Source organism: Amia ocellicauda, chromosome 4, assembly GCF_036373705.1.
Source record: "Amia ocellicauda isolate fAmiCal2 chromosome 4, fAmiCal2.hap1, whole genome shotgun sequence".
Lineage (NCBI taxonomy): Eukaryota > Metazoa > Chordata > Actinopteri > Amiiformes > Amiidae > Amia > Amia ocellicauda.
In genome coordinates, this window is record NC_089853.1 from 40,757,706 (window position 1) to 40,770,064 (window position 12,359).

Here is a 12,359-nt window from a genome sequence, read left to right on the forward strand (position 1 = left end):
CGGGTCTTCATTGGTGGGAGAACAGCATCCAACCACTGACAGGACTCAACAGGGCCTTTTCCTCGTCTGAGTAGTAAGAAAGCGAAACAGAGTTTGACGGTGTTGACTTTTAATAAAAAACTAAATGGGGAGGGTAGGTTCCCACTGCTATTATATCTTTACAGAGTATTTTCTAGACTAGCATATTATAATAAAACAATAAGTGGAGGCGTGTGGTGGAGGTGACAGCTGGGATGGGAGTAAGGTGAGAGGGGGTCCCTTTGGAGGCTGGGAGTGACATATGGGCTCGCTCCCACCTGGCAAACTTACAGAGGGTCTGTGTGAGTGAGTGTGTGTCTGTGTGTGGGGGTGGGGGTGGGGAAGGCTGACTGCCTGGAGGGACAAATCCCATAGCAACCCCCCCCCGCCTTCCCCACAACCGCCCCCTCCTCACTTCGCAAACACAGCCACCTTCAGTTCTGTCAATCGCTCCCCCACCCCAGCCTGTCCTCTGTCAATGGCATCTACCAGGGATGGCATCTGGGTGATTGTAACACACCGGGAGGTGGACAAAGCTAGAAAAGTACAATCCCACATGCAACACTAATGACTGTCCTGGGAAAATAAACAGACCTGCTCGTACTGCACTGCTCTGTACAGCATCAAGGCACGAGATTGGGTTATAAAAGCAGTGGAGGAATCACTGTATAGCTGGTCTGTGGTACCATCTGTGCGCGGCTCTGCAACAATCCCAGCACTCAAGTACACTGGAGCACTGGGGTGAAGTAACCTCAGGGAAGGGAAACTTTGAGTTCTGGTTCGAAATGGTAATATGTTACATGATCCTAGAATATTAAAAAAAAACAAAAAAAAAACATCGATTTGGCATAATACCTTCAAATCATCATCATGTCACCATTGCCTTTGTTTCTCAATCCCTTGCCTTCTTGCGACACTTTAAGCTAACACAAGGTCTGGAAACATACCATCAAATCATTCCACCTCGATCTGAACAAACACCTGCAGCAGGTGGATTCCAGGACGGCCCCAGCTGCATGTCCACCTGCACCCGCAGCAGAAGAAAGAGGGCAGAGAGACCAGCAATGGCAGATAAGTGTCATGACCTCTCTGCCCTCCTTCCTCCTCTTCTCCTCCTCCTCCTCCTCCTCTTCTCCACCCCTTGTTACTGAGTTGCCAGCCATCGTAGGACAGCGCACAACCTGTGTGCTCCACACCTGCTGCTGTCAGCTCAGCACCACTCCAGCCCCACAAACACTGACAAGCACCCGACGCCTGGGAGAAACACCCCACCGGGCCGAGACGCCCCAAGCGCTGCTGTCCTGCTGCTCACCCCATATGAGGAAGCTGAGAGGGGGAGGTTCAGTGAGACGTTGTTGGCTGACATCCGTTCTTAGGTGCCACAGCTCAGCGATTAACGTTTGACATTTTATCAAACTACTGTTTTGGGGATATTGGAATTCTTTCCCAGACTTGTATTATTGTTATTATTATTATTATTATTATGAAATGTATATAAGGAAGACAGGGTTCATCTTAAAATGATAAAGCTCAGACAACCCAGGCTGGGAACCGACGGTGTTCTCTAGGGCTTTTAAAAGCTCTTATTAAACACAATCTGCCTCCGAAAACACATAGGCCCTCATTGTGCTGCACTGTACAGTACGGCACCGCTGTTTAGCACTGCGTGCAGCCGACCAACCCGCCTCTGCGACACTGTAACCACAGGGAACCTCTGGGTTCAAGCCGTCTGCAGCCTTTGAACCCTGCCTATCATAAATAAAACGGGCTGCTTTTTTCTTTTACTTCTGTTTTTTCATAACGGTTATAATGGCAACAGATGTTTGAGAGCGATTACAGCACGGTAATGGGCTCATGAGATGATTTATGCACTGCGATTACCTCACTGCCCGGGGATTTCATTAGCGAGCCACGGATTACCCCGACCCTACCCACGCTACCAGCACCAACCCCCCCAAATTCATGGAGCTGCTGCCTCCAGACAGTTCTGATCTGCGGCTTCCCCTTCAAGTTAAAAAGATGACAGAGACTGCACAGAGGAGGCCGGTGTCGCTGTGAAGATATCTGTGAAAGCCAATGAAGCCAATGAACCGTGGCTCAACATAAACAGAGGAAAGCAGCCCCCTTCCTGTCTGATTGCAAAGACTGATTTATCAACATTGAAAATGTTTTTTTTAATCTGTGTGAAATCAGGATTGATGAAAGTCATAGGGGTTATACCTTATACACAATAGTTTTTGTCCCATATATATTCTGGAGCATGTGCACTTCCATTTTGTGCTCCTTTACCAGAGTCTGTGACAAATACAATATTGATACGTGTGACAACCCAGTGCAGGCCATTTGAGCACAAATAGTTTTGTTTGGTTTTATAACAGTAGATGTGATATATACATGGCCAAGAGCCCTGTTTTGGGCAGGTGTTCAAAGAAATCCACTTCTATAGTTGGAGATTAATCATAAGGGCACTTTAGAACATTTAAACATACTTGCTCTTATATATGCTGACTCTTAGATGACTGATATATACACAGATTGAGGAACTGACATAAAAGAGTGTTGTCAGTTGGTTCAGAGTGGGTATTTGTCAGTTGCACAGAGGACACTGTAATAAGCTGCATAGTCTTCTAAATTACTTATTTTTAAAGTTATTTTATGCAAAACGTTTAAAAGTAAGGATACACACACAAGTATTCGGCTATCTCCCCTCCCTCTGTCCCTCCCTCACTCCATCTTCCTCTTCAGGAAACATTATCCAAGGACACACGTATAGGTTTCTTTTACACTCCACAGATCCAGGACAACAAGACAGCTTTCATACCGGCTGCACCAGAGCCGATGCTCAGCTGGCTGTGTTTTTTGTGCTTTTCTTCATTGTGCTTCAAGATCCCTTATCTGGCCACCACACACGCTCTGAACCCTCCCCGCCCCCCCGGCTTTCCCGAAATCACTGCCCCAGGACGAGAGTCACTGACGAGGACAGCTGGTGATCGGACCTCCCCTTAGTGGCTGTAATCAGATTGGGAGAGGTGGGGCGTGGGGGGCCACACAGCGCTCCTGTCAGATGGTGCTCTGAACTCAGGTACAACATCTGGTCAGCTGAGGGAGATCTGAAACCCAGACCTGCACCAGGTTGGTCTCTGGGTGGTTGTAATATTTTTTTTGGTTCCCTAATTAAAGGAAATCTGCTCTACAGACCAGAGGAGAGAACCTCCACTGTATCGCCACCCACAGTCCACATCATCATGGCAAAAGTCTGCACAGACTCTTTTCCAAACACCTCACAACTCCACTTGTTCCCTGTCGATATTCGTGGAATTTGATGTTGATTTTGTTGCTGACCATTTCAGTTTCACTTTAAATGTCCACCTATACTGGTGGGAATCTGAATGCTGTTGGCCTCAGCTATTGGCTGTTCTCTCCCCTTGTGAGGGATGTGCCAACCCCCCCCCCCCCCCAATGTACACAAAGAGAAACGCAGCACAGTACAGAAAAGATAAGGACATGAGGCGTTATTAATTTGAATGCACTCAAATTTCGTACTTGTGCTTTTCCAGTCTGATGCACTACCTCCAAAACTGGAGACTGTTGTTGTATTCCCATGGAATCGCTGGCAGAGAAGTCGGTACATGCAAAGTAACATTGCCCGAGATAAGATTGCTCTTTTTTCTTTTCCTTTTTCCCCAAAGTAAAATTCCCCTCCGCAGGAATATTAATCAAACGAATCACACACTTGGGCATTCCTCGGGACAGTCCACAAAAAAGCCAGAGCTCCCCCAGAAGACTCCTCAATCCACTTTATGAAAGCAGCGCACAGTGTGCACGCTCTCAAATTGTCATTATTACAACAATAACAACAAAACGAGGTTAAGAGTGGAGTGTATGACGAAGCATGCTGAGTTCAGGGTTGAGCTGGGGGGGCTTGCAGTGCAGTGTGGGAAAGCAGCCGTGGCTTCACGCCAGCACTCTGGAGCCACCTCCATCACTTCTCCGTGACGGCTATAAATCAATAATAAAAAACTGAAAATTAAATGTGACCCCCCCACCCCCATTGCCTGGCTACAGAACTGATCTGGGGCAGTACTACAACACACCAGCCTGCGCAGATGTGTGTGTCAGTGTGTGAGTGTGTGTGGTTTTAAGGATGGATACAGTACACTGTGATGTCCAGAGAGACAGCTGCTGTCTGCTGTTAAGAGCTGACAGATCCAGACTGGAGCAAGAGGGGGATCAAGAGCTGGGGGGAGCAGGCATCTTGAAGTGCCTCAGGCCCCCCAGAGAGGTCCCAAGGGGGCAGAGAGGCGGGGGGCGGTGCATTACTGCCTCGCTCTCGCCGCGATACGAATGTCCGAGATACGCCATGCTGGCAATGGCTACACCCCCACACACCCAGCCACTTTGTAGCTGCCGGTATTTACTACCTTAAGAATTGTCCCATTGTCTTTTAGGTGTGATTGGATTATTCTGTACCTGCTTTGCATTTTCAACAGTTTTTGCTGCACTGAGGGTCATGGTATCTGGAGTTTAGGGATCACAGCGTCTATTCACTGGCCACACAGGCTCCTGTGACAAGAATATTACCGTTTCCAAAGTACATCATCACTTTCTCATTACGACAGACCACTCCGCCAGAGTGTAGACTCTGTGTCTGGGGACCTCAGAAGATCTGGGAATATTTACAGAAGATCCAAAAAGCACATAACAAATGAGGACGGGCGACCCCACCCCCACCCCCACACAGAGCACACTCCGTCAGATTGGTGACTTCCGAGTTTGTAAGTGTTTACCTAACTAATCAAGACCCACTCCCTCTGGTGCAATGAATTCTTAGAAGAATTATGTTAGCCGACTGCAGCTCAAACACTGGAGCCACTGAGCGTCGTGGAGAGACTATTGTGTGAATACAACTACACAGCGATGGAATAATTGTGTGCTTACTGTATATAAATATAGTGGTTTAAGAAAATAATCATTAGGGTCACAATTAATTTTCAATGCGTTTTTGTTTTTGTTTGTTTTGCTCTGAAGGAAACTACAATGCCAACATCCTTCAGAAAGTCGATTTCAGAGTCCCAGCAGGCAATTTGTGAAGGCCGTTTCCCTTCCCATTCAAAATTAAATTTGTTGTTCTACACAACAAATCACAACCAAATAACAGAAGAGGAAAACCTTAGGATTTGGGTATTCAGAAGTACCTCTCATGTTTATCAAAGTAAAACCCCAGATTGGGGTTCAGGGGGTAGAGTAAGATATGGGGGTTAAGTTTAGGAAAAGGATGGAACATCAGTGCTTACCGGAAGAGCAAGATATTCAGGTTGAATTTCATTATGACTTCTTGGCCATTATTTTAAAATGATATCACTTTTCCTTTCACTATATGAAAGCGCCATGAACTCAGCATGGTGGAAAATACTACATGAATACAATCCTTTGTGTTTCATCAAATAACAGCTGTTGGGTACCGGAGAGTATAAAGTCCCTGTGAAGAATGAGAGGAACAGGGGTTGCCGTCAGAGGTGAACACGGGGTAAGTGAGTTTATCAGCCTGCTGGGCTTAAGGCAGCCAGCCAGGATCACTCCTTGGTGGAAGGACAGCTCGTCATTCGCAGTCACTGTCGACACATTTGAGCTGAACCCAGTGCTACTTCACAACAAATTCACACACAATTACAGTGGGGAAATACGAATTTACAGCACAAAAACACCCTTTTCTCTGAGGTGGTCTGCTGGAATGAGACCGCATGGTCATGAATACAAGGGTTTCATGAGTAATAAGAACTATAATGATATATATATATGTGTGTATGAGTGTGGAGGTGGGAGGGTGTGTGTATGTGGGTAAAGTGTGAAGAATCTGTGACAAGATGTTTATTGTCAGGGAAATGACAGAGCATTTATTTAAATGGCAACTATGCTTTTTTTGACAAAGGCCCTGATTCCACAGAGCGATGACTCATTATTAATTGCCTCAAAATATGCAACAAACATATGGAAGAAAGACAGATATGTATAACAACCTTGTGTATTTTTGTATAGCTGAAGTAGCCGATAATCGATTTGTATTCAAACGAAAGCCTGCATTAACTCAGATGACTATATTTAAAACAAGAAGAAACTGAGCAACAAGAGGAGCCTAGAAATCAATAACTTCATTCTGCCAACTCAGCCCTTCATATTCATGCTGGAAATTGTCAACTATGGCCAAACTGGACCAGAACTGGACCCGAACCAGTGTATGGAGGGATTTTTTTTATCGTTTTGGAGGGAAATGTAAAAACAATGTCATTTTTGAGCTCTGACGGGAGATATTACTGCAGCTCTCTGGGGATGAGAGGGTCACGAGGCCAGCACGCTGCCCAGCCTGGAGCCGGATCTTGCCGCTCTTCCTTTGGTGTTCTTGACCCTGTTTCTCATCCTCAAACGGGTCCACACTCTCGGCGGCAAGAGGAGGGTTAATGAAGGTGGTGGAATAATGTTTTTGGCCAAGATAAAGTCAGGAAGAACACTGCTTCCTATGAAAATATTTATCATTCCACAAGCCTTTGGCTACAGAAGACTGAGGAATTAATTTGTGTTTTCATAGGAGGGGGGGGCCTCTTAGTACAGGAAGGGGAATTCTTCTTGCAAAGCTCGCTCCCCTGCCCAGGACTTGTGCCGCTTATTCACAATTTATTAGGCTTGGTAATAGGAGCTAATGAAAGGAGAGGGTATTGAAAAAATGTTCGGGAATGGGGCCCTGCGTGGCGAGTGGGCTTTAAACTCAGAGAGTGCTAAATCATAAGCGCATAAACCCCCCCACCCCATCTCCCGCTTTGGGACACCCGTTATGTGTTACAGCTTCAGCTGGGAGTTGCAATGTTTTCTCATCGGAGGGGGGGAATCCCAGACCAGGAAAAGGAAAGTTTTTGTTTTACAATCGTTTGCTGAAGTAAAGACAAATAAAACAAAGTAATCTTAATATGTTGACCTCTGCATCTTCAGGTTTGCTTGCGCATGTGCGATCACTAGACAAAAGCCCAGCCTGACTGTTTAGAGGCGGGTATACGTGGAGACTGAGGCCGGCTGCCGACTCCTCTGCCTCTGACCCAATATAAGCAGGAGGGCACAGAACAGCCAGGGGGTTCAGAGCTCGTTCTGTGCACCACAGTTTGCGGTCATATTTACAAGTGTCTATAAACAGTGCTTGTGCGGGAGGGATTCACAAGACTCATTTGTATCATTTTGGTTCTCCATAAACATGTTGTTTGAAAAGATGCAGTGAATTGTGCATCAGATCAACATCACAACATGTAATACAAATGTGAATACAACCCCCCAAGTTTATACACACACACACACACACACACACAGACTATTGCTTTAAGCAGACTTATTTCAACACTTCAAGGGCATTGACCACAGAACGCTATGCAGCTCTTTCCTGTTAATGTCTAAATATCTGTTTCCATCTCTCAGTTATTCCTCTCTCTCGCTCTCTGTCTGGGATATAAGAGGAGACATGCCAGAGGAGTGAAATGCCAGGCCCCACAGCTCAGAAACTGCCTTTCTTTCGCACTGAGAGACAGACCGAGGGCAGCTACGGACTGATGCCACACTGAGGCTGATATATGTATGGAAAGGTGCTCCCAAAATGTATAAATTAAAGACTTGGTTAAAAAAGAAGAAAAGATACACTGCCAGAGAATCATTCATGAAATCAGATCTTGTAGCAACCACACAGTGACAGGGCAGCCAGCACAGTGTCCGTTTGGCACTGCTCTGATGGGTGTCCTCTGCAGGCTAAAATGTGCCCACAGAGAGACCCCAATCAGGGTGTTGGTGACAGACAAAGTTCACACACATATACAGTTAATGAGGTTCTATATTTGCTCTTAAGTCCACATTTCTCATGATGAATGAATTATAACTCCTCCAAAGGTGATGTTTTTTTGGTGTTTTGGACGTAAAATAAATGAAGTGATTTGTAGCAGGAGGCTATTAAGAGTCCTGGAGGAATATGAACAGCTTCCTTTGAGAAATGCTTCCCGGGGTTCACCTAAATCACTTCTATAGGTCCTCAGCTTCCAACAGCACCTCCGTGATTTCAATCTAACCCCACTTCACTAACACTAACACGGCCGCGGCTCGGGGCTTGTCAGAGCCCAGAAAACAAACCCTGCCTGATGAATGTAGCTTTCACTGACTTCCCTTGAACAAAGGAAATCTCAAACTAACTTCTGACACCTGCTACTGTATCTGCAAAATTAAATACAACATTGTACACATCCAAACATACATATGGTGTTGAAAATTAGTTAATCAATGTGTATTTCTTTTTCATAAAATTATATTTGTGATCTGTCTCATATGTTTATCTGTACTATAAGCTTATTTTGTACATATTGTATGTACTAAATTTTGTAATGTTTTGAGATGGTTCTCGTGAAAACTGTTAGCTCTGGCTAATAAATAAATAAATAAATAAATACAATTGTTATTATTATTTTTATGTTCATTGCTGAATATATATGTTATACTGGAAATGTTTTTCATATAGTTTCCCACGTCAAATTGTTTACATATTGTGTGCAGAGTATTATGATTTTCTTAATTAGAGATTTATCTTATTAACTATAAAATAGATGTCGTATTCGGAGTGCGTGTTTATGTAACAATTTATATATTCCCATTAAACCCCTGTCATTTTGGTCTGAGCAGTGAACTTCCCTCGAAGATAGCCCACGGCGAGCGCCTGAACCACTATACTTTTAATGTCCAATGTTTATTCTACCTTTATAAATCAAATTGAAAGTTATATAGTCTGGGACAAAGACTCCACAGTGCATGACCATAAAGAGACATTTGTATTCAGTTAATTTTTGAAGGCATTCTATATATATATATATATATATATATATATATATATATATATATATATATATATATATTATTAATCTATATATTCAAATTCTTAAAACTCTGCACTTCAAAACATGATGATAAACGTAGGTCAACCGCTCCAGAAATCGCTATAATACATAATACAGTTTTAATCGTACCTTGTGTCATGTCCACTTTTTTTTTAATGTAAATTATAAATACACTCGTACACACATACAAACATACAAATCAGTATTTTCAATATGTGGCAAAAAACAAGCATTCAACTAATTACTAATTGATGAAACTGGATTTGTCATATTTTTATATAGTTAAATGATCTTACAGTTAGATTATTTCGTTCTTTACCACAAAATGGTTTTAGATTGATTTATTTTTAACCGATTATATTTCCAATTTGGGTTACATCGCTGGCACAAGCTCTACAGAATTTACGCTTAAGTTAAACAAATTCAATGCATGTACTAATAAATTAAATTATTTGAAAAACATGTTCTGATCAATTTTAAATAATAATAACAATAATAATAATAATAATAATAATAATAATAATAATAATAGCCTAATATTAATGTAAAGTGAACAACAAACGCTCGCCGTGGCAGCAAATGTAGCCTATATTTTTTAAATGTGAATATGTTTTCTGCTTTATTGTGCAAATAAAAACGAAATGCCTCACTTCACGCGCATTTATCATTGCTGAATCATAGCCTTGTACAAAACACTAGACACATTTTTGCTGGTTTTGAACATCCCGTTTTTTTTAACATCAACACACAAATATATTAATTAATTTAAAACAATTGTGTTCTCATTTCAACGGTTCACTATTAATTAATCCATGGATACTAAATAAAAACAGCACAAAATTAGGGAAATATATTTTCTGTTTTTTGATACCTTAACAGTGTAAACTGGGTATATGCTCAGCACTTGACAATTAAACACTTTTTGCAAGATCAATCAAAATACTTCAGCTACTGTCCCCAGACTTTACAGACGCATGGCTCCAGAGAGACTTGAACAGGATAACTACATTCATTATTTAAAAACGCCATTAAAAGGGTTATTTAACTAACGAAAACCAATTTGTTTAAAACAAATACGCTGAATTCGGTTTCAATTCAACTGTCAAAAAAGTAATTCAATGAATTAATAATAATTACAGAAAGGTGTGTGTGTTATTGTTTCGTTTCATTACTTTTTTGACAGTTTAGCGACCTTTCCAGGTATTGAGTGATGCGCTGTGGAGCTCCGGTCAGCAGCGATCGTGTGACTTTTACACAAACACATAGTATTTACTTATTTTCCAACTGATTTATATACAAAATGCAAACTGTGACATACTTTGTTAATTCAGAGAAGAGTTTCCAATGCATGAAGACAGCAGCACGGAATCTCCCGTTGACTTATAATATAGGCTATGTATATACATGTGTGTGTGTGTGTGTGTGTGTGTGTGTGTGTGTGTGTGTGTACATATAACAAAGAGGAAGACACTATTATTTAAATTAAAAAGATCACTCACCATTATCCAGAAAGGGAAGAGAAATATCGATGATGTGTCTTGCAGTGAAGCGGCGTTTACATCATTCTGCGCAAAGAAGTCGTTCCGTTTCCGAAGGTGAAACTTGTCCAAGGACTGGGTTTGGACACAGCCGGCAATTTGTAGCAGCTAAAACGCTTGTCCGGTCACAGAAAAACAATAGTGTTCATAAAGTGTGCTCCCTGGTGGGAGATGCACTGTGTCTGTGTTGGTTTCATTGACTAAGAGTGGTGCTCTGCAATCTGCACGCCTGCTCTAACCCAGATCTCGGACTGTTGCGCAGCTCCGGTGCACCTCCAGGGATGTTTGGGACTGGAGACTAGCAGGGAAGTGATGCTAAATAAACTCCCAGCCCCGGTCCCTCCTCCTCGTCGTCCTCTTTCGCTCCCTGCACGTCTTCCCTCCTCTTTAAAGCCCCCAAGCGACTGTTAGTGTGATTTTAAGGGAGGGGAGTGGGGGGATAGATGGGCAGTGTGAGATGAGAGCTGACTGCTCGACTTTAATGTCGTTAATTAGATACTATCTGCGCTCTCTCCCTCTTTCTCTCTAGCCAACAAAAGCAGCGATGCATGGGAGAGCTCCTTGTGCAGAAAAGCTATTCCCGTCTTCGTTTGATGCTGCCCCTAATCTAGATAGCAGTGTGTGCTTAGAGGTGAAGAGAGTCACCACGGGCTAATGGCTGTAAATCTTTTAAGGTGCTGTTGACAAACTTTTTAGCACTTCAGGCGGGTGACTTAGCCAAATAAATATAATGAACTATCAATGCCAGGCCAGTTTATCAGGATAATCCAGCTCCACGGGCCCTTGTCCAACACTATGGAAATTTGTGATTGAATGCTATCAGAAAATGGGATTTAAGGACACTGTACGAGTTTACCAAGCCAACCGTAGTTTATCAATAACATAAATTTAAATAAAATAAAAAGTGATAGATTACAAACAAACAAAAAATAAATTCAACCTTTTTTTTTCTGCTGCAATGGAGGTAATGGTGCTTTGCAAATGTTACTGTCTATACACCAAAATAAATTAGTTTACATTTGTTTTCTATTGTCAACATGTGTTTGTCCAAGGACAATACAACTTTGTATTCAAATTCACCAAAGCACAACACAAATGCGTCTTTTTAACACAATATTTTCCCATACAGACTTGTGTTAAAAAGACACAGTTTGTCGTTACATAGCCTACGTCTGTTTTGCAAAGAGGAAAGCAAAACAGCGCCTTAATTAATTAATTAATCAATCATCAATCAATCAATTAATTAATTAATAATAGAAACAAATACATTCAACTTAAATATTTTGAAAGGCGCTGTTTTGATTTTTTCCTTAATTCCTAATTAATTTGCTGCGGGAAACCGTGGTGTATTTTCCAAACCCTCCGAGTTAGGCATTTTTAAACGAAAATAGATATGTGGAAAATGCGTAAAAAACTAAATTAAATTAATCTCAGCCATCTAATCTGTATTTAGTTAGAAGTCTTTAGCAACACTAGCTCGAACTTTCGACCTTGAAAGTACTGCCATTGTGTTTCCTGCTCATTTAAATGTCAACAGTCACTCGAAAAATACACGACTGATCTTTAACAGTGTGAACTAACAATGCTCCCCGTGTGTAGTTTATCTTTGCTGTTTAACAATAAACAAGGAAGAAGTCGAGAGCTATCCTGAGTGCGGTCTTCTTTTTAATGAATGTAACAGTCACTCCAGTCTGCACGTTTAGAACACTGCACGGAAGTCCTTAAAAACTCATATAACATTTGCACATGCACACCATAGGCCTTCCTTCTCATTTGAAACAAGCCAGTTCAAAAAAAGAAGTATCTATTTGTGTCTAAATTCGTAACGATAGGGAAAGTGAACAAAATAATAAATGTCACCCAGTAGCTCAATACAGTAACATCCTGAGGGCAA

General features: G+C 42.1%; 1 protein-coding gene across 2 annotated transcripts in view; it reads right to left on the reverse strand.

Moving 5' to 3' along the window:
• eya2 (EYA transcriptional coactivator and phosphatase 2) overlaps window positions 1-10,781 on the reverse strand; it is a 31,466-nt gene extending 20,685 nt beyond the window's left edge. The window contains exon 1 of one of the 2 annotated variants that reach the window (XM_066702222.1): window positions 10,427-10,781. The gene's annotated coding sequence lies outside the window, so the exon portion shown is untranslated. The remainder of the gene's footprint in view (window positions 1-10,426) is intronic. The other variant, XM_066702224.1, reaches the window with a different exon arrangement.
• Window positions 10,782-12,359: the final 1,578 nt, after the last annotated feature.